Raw genomic sequence first — 12289 nt, 5'->3', positions numbered from 1 at the left:
CTGGTTCTTATTGAAGCAGGAAAAACACCAGAGGCTTCTCACACAGGTTTTCTCAATAGGCCTGTATGTTTTCTTGATCTGCCTTGACCCTGGGATTCATTATCAGCCTCTTCCTTGATTTTGCCCAGGTCCTCGTATAATGGGATGACTTGAAAAGCTTTTTTTCCTTTCCCACAAGTGTCTCTTTCACCCCAGCCTACCCTCTGGAAAGAAATATGAAGATTGGAATGGAATAATTTTATTTTTTTAAATTTTTTTTTTGGAATGGAATAATTTTATAAAATGATGCTTCCTTCAGGAGCTCAGATATAAGTTTTCTATTAATGTATTGAAATTTGTAATGAAAACAAGCCTGGAGGGAAATAATTCCCATAGCTTCTGGATGCATAATAAGGTCAGGATTATTCTCTTAAGGAGAACAGGTCCAGTCATTGCAGTGGAGAAGTACCAACCTGAGTCAAGTGACCCACAGTCTAACCATCTTGCCCCATCTGGCTGAAGACAGGATGTGAGCAGGAGAAAGAAAAGAAGAAAAAGATGAGGAAATGCCATGATCAAGAAACAAAAAGATGACTCATTGGTATGGAAGAGGCAAGTGTGGGATCTTGGGAAAGTTACTCAGTATGTTGAATTTAGGATGAGAAACCAAATACAGGTGCATTAAATTATTCCACAAATATTTATTAAACATGTTTAAGGGGTATATTAGTATCTATTGCTGTATTACTCTAATATTTAGCATCTTAAAATAAGAAACATTTATATTCTCACACAGTTTTTGAGGATCAGGACTCTAAGAGCTGGTTAGTTGGGTAGGTCTGGTTCACAATCTCTCACGACATTGTAGTCAAGCTGTCAGCCAGGGCTTTAATCATCTGAAATCCTAGTTGGGGCCAAAGGATTCACTTCCAAGCTCATTGATGTGGCCATTGTCTGGAGACCTCAGTTTCTCCCCATGAAGGCCTCTCTGTGAAGCTGGTCATGACATGGCAGCTGACTTCTTTTAGAGCAAATAATCTGAAAGAGAATGCCCAGGATGGAAGTCTTGATCTCTTCTATAGTCTAACGTTAGAAGTGACATACCATTACTCTGCCATATTCTATTGCTCCCACAGACCAAACCTGGTACATGGATGGAGCAGAATATACAAGGATGTGAATACCAGGTAATGGGAATCACTGGGAGGCCATCTTAGAGGCTGGCTACCACAAGGTGATACAATCCTCAATCCCTTTGCTCTAAGGCAGTGAACCAGACTATTACCCTTCCAATTTAGACACTGTAGAATTCTAAGACTTTATTTGTCTGAACAAAGAAACTTTTTTGTTGTCCTTCATCCAACAAGAACAGAAAGGTAAAGATTTTAGATGAAATCTAGTGATAGTGCAATTAATCCCTTTCATTTACTGAGTGGGCACCCTGTGTCAGGCAATGTGCAGACCTTATACAGATTACCACTAGGCTCTGAGCACCTGAAGAGCAGAGAGTTTTGTGCTCCCAGAGACAGAGGAAAGGTCCAGATGGTCTTTTAAAGTCCTTTCCAAACTAGGATAGTTTTTCTTCTTCCCAAAGAACTCCATTTAGTATTAATTTTACTGTAGGTCTGTTAGTAACTCATTCTAGTTATTTTTGTTTGTTTGGAAAGTCATTATTTGGCTTTAACATTTGAAGGATATTTTTGATGGGTACAGAATTTTAATTTGGAAGACTTTTTCAGAACTTTATAGAAGCTATTCCATTCCAAAGTCTTCTGGCTTCCATTATTTCTTAAGAAAAGTCATGGAACTAATTTTTTTCTCTGCTTACTTTTAAGATTTTTCTCTTTGTCTCTTGCCTTTCTTTTTTGTTTTTCAGAGCATAACAGTGAAAGCCTCGGTGTGGTTTTCTTTTGAGTCTTTCTTCAGAGTTTGCAGGAATCACTGAAACTATGGGTTTCATCCATTTTGGAAAATTCTTGCCCATTACCTCTTCAGTGTTGCTTTGGTTCATTCTCTCTTCTCTCATTCTGGCACTCCAATTATACAGTTTTTAGACCTATTTACTGCCTCCATACGTATTTTCTATTGTCTAGTTTTTTTCGAGGTTTTTGTCATTTGGTCTTAGTAATGTTTCATTGAAGTATGTATGAAAAACTGTCAAGACATTGAATAATGTTATTTTCCTCTTGAAAAGCTTCACTCTTTCCTTTGTGAGTCAGACAGATGAGGGGCTATCAACTTCCACCAATCAAGTACTTAGTTGATTTGAAGTAGATTTGCAATTATGGCAAGAATTCACCATTTTGGGTAAATTCCACCTTCTGGAATTCCCAATAAAGCCTTCAGATGTTTATTGGATATTTTTCCACCTGCTTGGTCCTGAATCCTAATCCTTTGCCCTTTAGCATTATGACACCAACAACATTCCATTCTGCTTTTCAGAGCCTAGGTTTACTCATCTCTTACCATAAGCAGTTTTAGAATTTGGCAAATTGTGAGGGGTGGGGAATCCAATGGAGTGTTGGGATTAGTTCTCCAGCCCTCTCTTGTCATTGTTATCTTAATTCTTTAAGCATCAGCTTTTTGTCTCACCAGCCCTACAAGACTATCAAAACTTCTACAGTTTCTCTGCCTCTTGGTAGATGCCTCCCACCTGGGCTTTTTGTCTCAAATCCAAAATTGAAAAACGACCTGAGATTAGAAAGTCACTCAAAATGTCAACTGACCTCCCATGATTCCGTCTTCCTTGGGACTTTGTCTCCTCAAATCCTGGTTGCCTTAGGAGCTTTCAATGTCTTCCAACCTTTCTAGTCCTCCTGCTGTGATCTACTGTATTATAGCTGAAAGTAGAAATCTGTAGTGTTATTTAAAATTTGAAAAGTTGGACCATAATTTTATTTTATTTTTATGGAGGGTAAGAATGGAAATATACAGTCAGAGTTTGATTTGTAGATAATGGGAAGATTTTTTTAAAAGATCTTATTTATTTATTTGAGAGAGAGAGAACACAAGCAGGCAGGGGTAGGGAGGGGCAAAGGGAGAGGGAGAAGCAGAAGCAGGCTCCCCACATAGTAGGGAGCTCAGACATGGGGCTTGATCCCAGGACCCCGGGATCATGACCTGAGCTGACGACAGATGCCTAACCAACTGAGCCACCCAGGTGCCCCAGTAATGGTAAGATTTTGGAGATGTTAATGCCCAGTGATTGCATGACTGGAACTGCGTATTACATAGAGTTTCCTGGTAGCAGTGTATGGAATAGAATAGAGGTGAGAGAGGCAGAAAGTGGAGAAACTGGTAATTGTTTCCCCAACTCTTATCTGCTTGAGAAATGACCCAACCTTTTAGGCTCCCATTCCTTGCTCTAGAAAAATCAGAAAAAGGTATTCTCCCTGCAACAGTGAGCTTATGGGTGGCATCTCCTAACAGAAGTGATAAAAGGTAGTTGAGGGATAAAAATAAGGACTTTGAAGCCAGATTGACCCTGGTTTATATCCTATCTCTGCCACTAACTAATTGTATGAATTTGGTAACATCACAAAATTTTCAAACCTCACTTTTTAATCTGTACAATGGGAATACTAATACCACATAGAGTTATTTTACAGGTTAAATGGGATTTTAGGATCATGCTTGAGCCAGGATTCAAACTCAAGCAATCTGACCTTGGAGCCTAGTGTTTAAGTACTATAATATACTGCCTCTCTAAGAATCAGAGATTGTTATTGAAATTCCCCAAGTCAAATATTTCCAAAGGCAATCTTCTCCATTATGCAGGTCAGTTTAGGGGCAGTAGGGTTCTTGCACAGTCACCCACATCCTGCAGTTGTCCTGGCTCATAGTTCCAACCAGATTAGAGATCAGTGGCTCCAAAGTTGTACTCTTTCAGGAGGTTACAAAACAGGACTTTGTCCTGTAGCTAGACAAACTGCAATCAGAATTTCTGATAAAAAGTTGTCACCTTCATTAGTATGAGTTAAGGTTGCTCTTACTCAGGATTTTGTCTCTATTTGTCCCAGGACTGAACTGTAACCAATGCCTAATAACATTCCACAAGAGAATGAAATGAGCTTCATCTATTTGCCAGGACAATTCCTTTCCCCCATTTCCCCACTCCCCCACCAGGTTCTTCTTGGCTCCTTTACATTTTCTCAGCACCAGGTAAGATCTTCCTATAAGGAGGGGCGCCTGGGTGGCTCAGTCAGTTAAGGGTCTGACTCTTGCTTTCACCTCAGGTCATTATCTCAGGATTGTGGGATCCAGCCCTATGTCAGGCTCCATACTAAGCGGGGAGTCTGCTTAAGGATTCTCTCTCCCTCTCCCTTTGCCCCCCCCCCCACTTGCGCTTACACGCTCTCTCTCTCTCACTAAAATGAATACATCAATCTTTTTTTTTTAAGAAAAGATTTTCCTATAAGGAAATATACTGTGATAGGCAAGTCTTCAGTCCAAGGTTCTACTCCTCTTTAACAAGAATAAGGTCCCTTATAATTTGAGAAAAACTAAGCTCCCAAAGACTAAACCACATGCTGTCTGTTCTCTGGCCTCTGAAGCTTTGTTCATGCCATTTCCTTTAAAGGAATGCTCTTTCCATTAGTTGTTGTCACCAGCTATCTTCACAGTTGCATTAACTAGTACTCTTCATTTTGCAATCAACAGAAAAATCAGAAATCTAAAAGAAGAACTTACACTCCCGTAACTGAAGTCCAATGGTAGGAGGGCTTCAGGTGCAGCCCAATCCAGAGTCCATGATATGGTCAGGGGTTCAGTATCAGTTCTCCAAAATTTGGTTTGTTCTGCCCCTCCTCACTGTAGTGACTTTATCTTCAGGCTAACTTCCCTTATGGAAGGAAAAAAATAGTTGCTATAGTTCTATGATTCATATCCTCATATCACACAATCCTGAGGAAGAGAGTTCTAATCCCCACTTTCCCAGAAAAATCTCCTGAGATTCACTGAGTGCACTAGCTTAGGTCATAGAGATAGCCCTCATCAAGGATACAGAATACTCTGATTTGCTCAGCCTGGGTCATGGGCTCCATACCTGGAGCTCAAGGAAAAGCTAGTTTCCTCAGAACAACATGGATCCCCAGTGGAAACCAAGAACTATCAGAAAGAGAGAAGAATATACACAAGATGGATTCGTAGGAATCCATTACATTATGAAATCCAGACATCTGAGAGGTGAATCCAAATAAAGAAATAAATACAAAAGGGTAACCAAAGTAGAAGGACTGGTGGCAAACATTTAACACACTTAAATTTAGATCTAAGACTAGATAACTTTGGAATCTGGGTTTTGATTTTATCAAAAAGAATAAAAGTAATCCTCAGCAATAGGAAAATGAAAAAACACTAACTTGAATCAGTAAGTGGGAGAAAGGAAATATGAGGGACAACACGTTAATTTTATCATCTTTCAGAATAAGGAGTCAATCAATCCCATCTAAAATGGAAACATGTACCTTTAGAAAGTATAATCACTCCAAGATCAATATTCTTACTTTATTGTCATGAACTTAGAAGTGTCTTTTTGAACTAAATATATTTCATATTAAAGAAACATTTATTTGATTTCAGAAATCCTTTCTGTTTCTTTTTCTTCAAATTGAGTTCAAGTCAAATGGAATGATTTTTTATTGTTAAATAATGTTTAAGATCACATTTTTATAAAATTCTATCTACACACCTATTTTTTAATTGAGTAGCTAATACATTAATATGGTTCAGATATAAAGTTTTACAGTGAAAAGTCTCGTTTTCACCCATATCCTCCACCCTCCTAGTTTCCAGCTCTCAATCCCTCTATATTTTTATTATTCTAGAGACCCAGAATGGAATGGTGTCTACCAAATGTGTACACTGGCTATTTTGAGTGTTGGAATTTGAGGGTTTTTTTTAACTTTCTTACTACATATATATAGTATGTATATATATAATGATTAAACATCATTTTTTAAAGTTTTATTAAAAATGAAAATACTTTCTCTGCCCAATTAAATCCCATTCTTGTGAAGGCTTTGAAGGTGGTCGGGACCAGAAATTACCTCTCTTCTCCATTACCCTGTATCCCTTACTCAGCACCACTCACACAGCACACACATATTCTCTGAAACTAACACTGTTTGTGGACATGGAACGCATGCTTCCCTGGGAGTCCAATCTGTGGTTCCACCATTAGCATTAGTGGGATCGATCAGACTCAAGAAAAGGTGATATTCTTGTGAGTTTTGAATTTCAAATTGTTCTCAATGCCTCAGGGACCTGGTTATTTCTTGCACTTTTAGCAAAATTCTACTTCTTGTTTCTAAGAAAGCCTGTCAAAGAAGGGACTTCATTCAGCTGTTGAAACCTCAGGTGGTGCTTCCTTTAGTAGTTGAGGAATTCGTGTGATAGAAACAGCATTGCTTGGGAGCTAGGTTCACATCCTAATTCCGCCACTTGGCAAATGGTCTAATCCTTCTGGTCCTCAGTAACCTCAGCTGAAGGGAAAGATGGTAATAATGATATTACCTACCTCATAGGATTAAATGAGATCATATAAGTACAGTGTATGGTACTTTGCTTGACACAGGAAGCACTAAATAAGTATCAGCCATCACTGTCACCGATGAACCATTTCCCCAGGGAGCAGCCTCACCAGGTGGAGACACGGTTCTTAGATCTGGAAGGATGCTTCCGCTGAAACTGGCTACATATGTCCAGGGATCCAGACTCTGCTGCTTTGTCTCTACTCCTCTCCCACTTCCACAGTCCTGTAAAACCGCCAGAGACACCTCCATGTTCACTTTAACAACCCAACCCACCCTGGGGCAGAATCATAAACATTTAAATTATATTTGGACTAGACTCAAACTTATTTCCATAAATTCCTGGAACTTTCTATTTGGAACGACTCTGGAGATGATCTAGTCCAAACTGCCAATTTACAAATGAAGAAACCAAAGCAAGAGGGTTTAAGAAACTTTCTGAAGGGCCATGGCTAGTTGGTGATGGAGCCATGACCAGATCCCTTCCTGCATTTTCCTATCATTGACCACCCTGCAATGTAATACCCAATTATTTGGCTGTCTCCCCCATAAAGCATAAGCTCCAGCTTAGGAACTCCTGCTCGTTTATGAGGAAGTTGAGCTTTAAAGAGAGAGTTTAAGTCAACTGGCCAAAGTCACCCAGCTTATAGGAGAAGGAATGAAATTTGGAGCTGGAATTGTTGCAACTCAAAAGCCTATGCTTTTTATTCTGTTAGCCTGTTTTCCAGTCCCAGTGAGTTAAGGATATCTCCTTCCTAAAGAAAACATGGACATTGATGGAGACAGCAGAGTAGAGTAGAACTGGAAGTGACGTGGGCTCTCACACTAATCTGTGGTGTGAACTGGGACCAGTCACTTGATCTTGCCTTGAGTCCGTCTTGTGCTCTGGGGCAGCACCTGGTACAGTGCCTGGCACCTTGGCTGTAATCATTATGTAGCTGGAAACAAAGTACTTCAGTTGTTTCCTGTGTGCCATGCTGCCACATCCTTTACTTCTTGCTCTCCCTCTCACCGGGGAGCTCAGTGGGAAGTCCAACATGGACCCAGAATCCTATGTAACCCCATTCAGGTGAGACGTGTCCTCTGGTCAAACTTAAGAGATCGCCTCTGTTTTCACAGCTTTGGCAGGGATCACTGACTCGTATCAAGTGTGAATACACTGTTTGTTTTCCTTCTTCTCTTTCTGTTTGCTATTGGAAAAGTCCATTAATGCTGAATGACATGACTAAACAGTCAAGGGGAGAACAGTTGATGTGTTAGTAACTCTTAGGTAAATACCATTTGTTATTGTCACCACTGAGGCTTTCAGGGAGGTGACACCATTCCTGGTCCAGGACTGTCCTCTTGTCAGCCCTCCATCTTTCAGCAACCTGGAAAGACAGGTTTGGAGCAAGAAGGAGTCTGAAAGGGACTGGTGAGCAAGAGGAAGGAAAGGTATGGGAAAGAAATGAGAACTCTGAAAGAGACATAGAGTAAGAGTAAGGAAGGTGCACGCGTGCGTGCACACACACACACACACACACACGCACACACACAGTGAAGCTGAGGAGAGAAGTCAGAAAGCTGATGATTCATCAGATCTTGTACTAGATTCTGTACTCTCCCATGCTCCCTCCTCAGCAGTGCCAGGGACCTTTGCATTTATGGTTTCTGAGCAGCTCTCGGTCTCATCTGCTCTTCCACTAACATCGAGGAAGTGTGGTTTTTCTTCGCAGACCTGGCTGGGCTCCAGAGGGGAGATGATGTTGACTGGATTCAAAGAAGCCGCATAAGAAAGTTGCATGGCATCACCATGGAGACAGAGGAAAAGGAGCTTCCTTGAGGATGTCCCCATGTTGGGGAACAGAAGACCCCTGTGATTATGAGAACCCATAACCTGTACTTGTAAGGATTCATGAAAGGAAAACAGGGAAACTGGCTTCCCCTCCTAGCTAAAAGCCTGTGTGACTTTGGTCTATGCATTAAGCTCTCTGTGCTCTTAGGACAGGGGTTTGCACCAAACGATCTTCCAGCTCTAAGCGTGATTAGGAAAGGCGACTTTTTGAACTGAAGTCCACATGACTGGAAGTAGCCAGCCCCATGATGCTCAAAGGTGCATTCTAGGCAAAGGGAAGAGCTAAAGCAAAGTCCCCGAGGCAGCAATGAGTTTGGCTGTAACCTTCAACAGAGCATTTTCAGTGACTTGATGTAAACAGAGGCCAGATCACGCTAGTTAATAGAAGAGAACTGACTTGTAAGGAAAGAGCCAATGGGTAAATGAATGATTCAAGAAGTGAGTCTTGAAAAAAAAGGAAGAAAATGGTATTCGTGTCATTTGTGGCAGACAGTGGAAGTAACCAGCCATTCCTGCTTAAGAAACTTTCATTTCCCTGCCCATTTCAGTGATCTTCCCTCAATGCCAATATTCCCAACCAGAAAGCCACATCCTTGGAACACTCATTTTAATGACTGTAGGGTATGTGTGGGGTTTGCAGATAAGAATAATAACATCCTCCCACTCCAAGTCTCCACTGACAGCATCAAACTTGTTTGCACTCGCAGATACTGTCACGTATCCAGCAAACGTAAAGATATTTGCTTTGGATCTTTATTTTTATTGTTCTCTACAATTCAGGGTCGCCTTTGGTTTCTAAGGCTCCCTGGATCTTATTTCAGCCTGGGTTAGTTTTACTCACTACCCTTTTCACCCTTACTCCCTCCTCCTAGTCAGATTCTAGAGCACTGCTGTCCCGTCGATTTTCTCTGATCATGAAAATGTTCTACGGGGGCATCAGCCAGTACTGGAGCCAATAGTAATACGTGGCTGGGCAGCTCTTGGAATGCAGATGGTGTGATTAAGGAACACGATTTTTAATGTATATAATTTGAACTCATTGAAACTTAAATAGCCACATGTGGCTAGTGCCTATAGTTTGGGACAGATAGTTCTAAAGCGTTAAAATTCAGGAGGATTCACAGTTCCCCAAGAGGAGTCACTTGGCCAAGTCCGTTGTGATTGCTGAGAAATGCATCGATGCAAATAAATAACGCCCAGGGCAGCAAGGGAATTTCTTCTCAATGAGAAAGAAATAGAATATATTCAAAGTTGGCCAAGTGTGATGTGCATGAATATTATCAGCATATTAATTCGGCCCAAACATGAAAATACTGCTTTTCCTAAGTCAGAGAAGTAATCTCTACATATCATCATTTCCCTGGGCGTCTAAAGAGTGCCACTTTCATCAAGCCTGCCTTGATGGAAAAGGTCCATTTTACATACGTTTGGGAAGTTGGGAACACTTTTCCCTCTCTTACAGATTCACAGTGCACACCATCATCATAAAGGCTCTAAGAATTCCTACAGAATAACTCTGTAAGACTTTGCTTAACTCAGTATTACTCCAAAATATTTAACCATGAAACTGTGTGTGCATGTCTGTTGTGACATTAGCATCCCAATAAACTAGAGATTATCGGGATTAGGAAAATGGGCTTTGGGGAACTGAGGTCTGGGTGTACAAAGACAGCTTTACTGCTTATTTCTAGCCGTGTGACCTTAAGAAAGTCATTTAACCTTTCTGACCTTTGTTTCCTTAATTAGAAAATTGGAGATCATATCTATGTATCAGAGACTTGTGGGAGGATTAAATGTAATAATGTATGTAAAGCACATATCGCAGTTCCTGGCACCAGTGGATCTTCCTCAAATGCTCACCTATTATTATTTTCATATTATTGGTTATGAAGTTAAGAACTGACTGAGACTTTCTGGGCCCCAGAAGAAATATGTTATGAACAGGTAGAGCTCACTTACTGCCTTGAAATATTTGCTAAGTATCGTATGGGAAGCCTGGATGTGAGTGTGAGCTTTTCTTCCTCCTTTTATTCATCCTTCAGTAAGAATGTTTGTTCGGCATTGAACGTCTCCCTGCAATTCATTCTCAACACAACAGCCATAGGGGTTGTTTTAAAGCAGAAGTGAGAGTGCGTCACTTCTCTGTGGCTCCCCACCTCACTCAAAAGAAAACCTGGAGCCTTCATAATGTTCTCCGTGTTCTATGTCATCTAGCACCTCGTTTACATCCTTTCCTACTATTGCTTATTCTCCTCTGGCAAATAGACTTCCTCGCTGCTCCTTGGACGTGTCAGGAACACATGTCAGGAACCTCAGGACCTTTGCACTTGCTGGTCCCTTCAGTAAGGTATTCCCTCTTATCTGCATGGCTCCTTTCCTTACATCTTTCGGGTCTTCACTGAAATGTTTCCTCCTTATCCCCGGTGAAACTTGCATACATCCCTACACACCCCAGCACTCTCCAGTCCTCTTTGCTCTATATTTCCTTACTACATATCTGATATTTGCTTGTTAGTTTTTGGTTTTTTGTCTGTTTCCATCCGATGAAACATGAACCTCATGAGAGTAGAGGGTTTTTTTTTATCTCCTTCATTTTTCTAACATAGTTTAGTGTCTAGGAAAGTGCCTGGCACATAGTAGATGTTCAATAAATGCTTATGGAATAAATATATGCAAGAATAGCATGCATTTTGTTGCTGTAGACCAACTGCATTTCCTCTGAGCCCAGTTTTGGGTAGTTTGTTGAAGCATGAAACATACAATTACAGGCTGGTCTCTGTGGTTTTTATTAGTGTTTTCTGGGACCCATCAAACAACAACAACAAAAAAACCCATACTTTGAAAAATATAATTCTTTCATAAAATAAAAATACTCAGTTTGAATTTCACATAGTTTAAAGGGCAAGATTTCTGATTTTTAAAAAAATAGCCGTCGCATATTCTTTCAGTTTCTGCCAGTTGTGGAAGCTCTGCATCTCTCCATCCATTCTAAATGAAAGCCTTGCCAGATAAAGTATTCTTGGCTGCATGTTCTTCTCATTTAGTACCCTGAATATGTCTTGCCAAGCCTTTCTGGCTTGCTAGGTCTCTGTGGATAGGTCTGACGTTATTCTGATGTTCCTCCCTGTGTATGTAAGGAATCTCTTCCCCCTAACTGCCCTTAAGATGGTTTCCTTGGTTCTATGATTTGCGAGTTTTACTATTATATGCTGGGGTGTTGGACTGTTTTCCTTGATCTTAGAAGGGGTCCTCTCTGCCTCTAGGATGCGAATGTTTGTTTTATTCCCCAGATTAGGGAAGTTCTCAGCTACAATTTGCTCAAATACATCTTCTAGTCCTCTGTCTCTCTCCACCCCCTCCGGGTTTCCAATTATTCTGACATTGGAACGCTTCATGGTGTCACTTATTTCTCTGATTCTATTTTCATGGATTCTGAGTTGTTTTTCCCTGGCCTCCTCTTTTCCCTTTTCATCTATTATATTGTCTTCCAGGTCGCTTATTCGTTCTTCTGCCTCAATTACCCTGGCTGTTAGATTATCTAGATTGGATTGGATCTCACTGATAGCATTTTTAAGTTCTGCCAATTCAGCTTTCATTTATTTTTGCCCTTAGAGACCCTATGTTGCCATTAATTGATTTCTCCATTCTAGCCATTGTGTTCACAATTGCTAGCCTGAATTCCTTCTCCGACATCTTGTTTATATCTGCATCCATTTGTAAATCTGCAGCATAAGTCATAATCTCTGAGTCTTTTCTATTTTGGGGGCTCCACCTCCTAGTCATTCTGTTAATGGGTGTTTGAGAGAATGTATAGAATCCAAATTATTGACCAGAACGCAAGCAAGATGCACCTGTTTTCTTGGGACCTCAGGGTTGCTGGCCTCTTGTTTTCCCAGCCTGTCTTCTGCAGGAGGGGCCTGCTGCGCTGTTACTCAGGCAACCTTGT

This window comes from Zalophus californianus, chromosome 11 (assembly GCF_009762305.2).
Source record: "Zalophus californianus isolate mZalCal1 chromosome 11, mZalCal1.pri.v2, whole genome shotgun sequence".
NCBI classification, from domain to species: Eukaryota; Metazoa; Chordata; class Mammalia; order Carnivora; family Otariidae; genus Zalophus; species Zalophus californianus.
Note: the sequence above shows the minus strand (reverse complement) of the source record.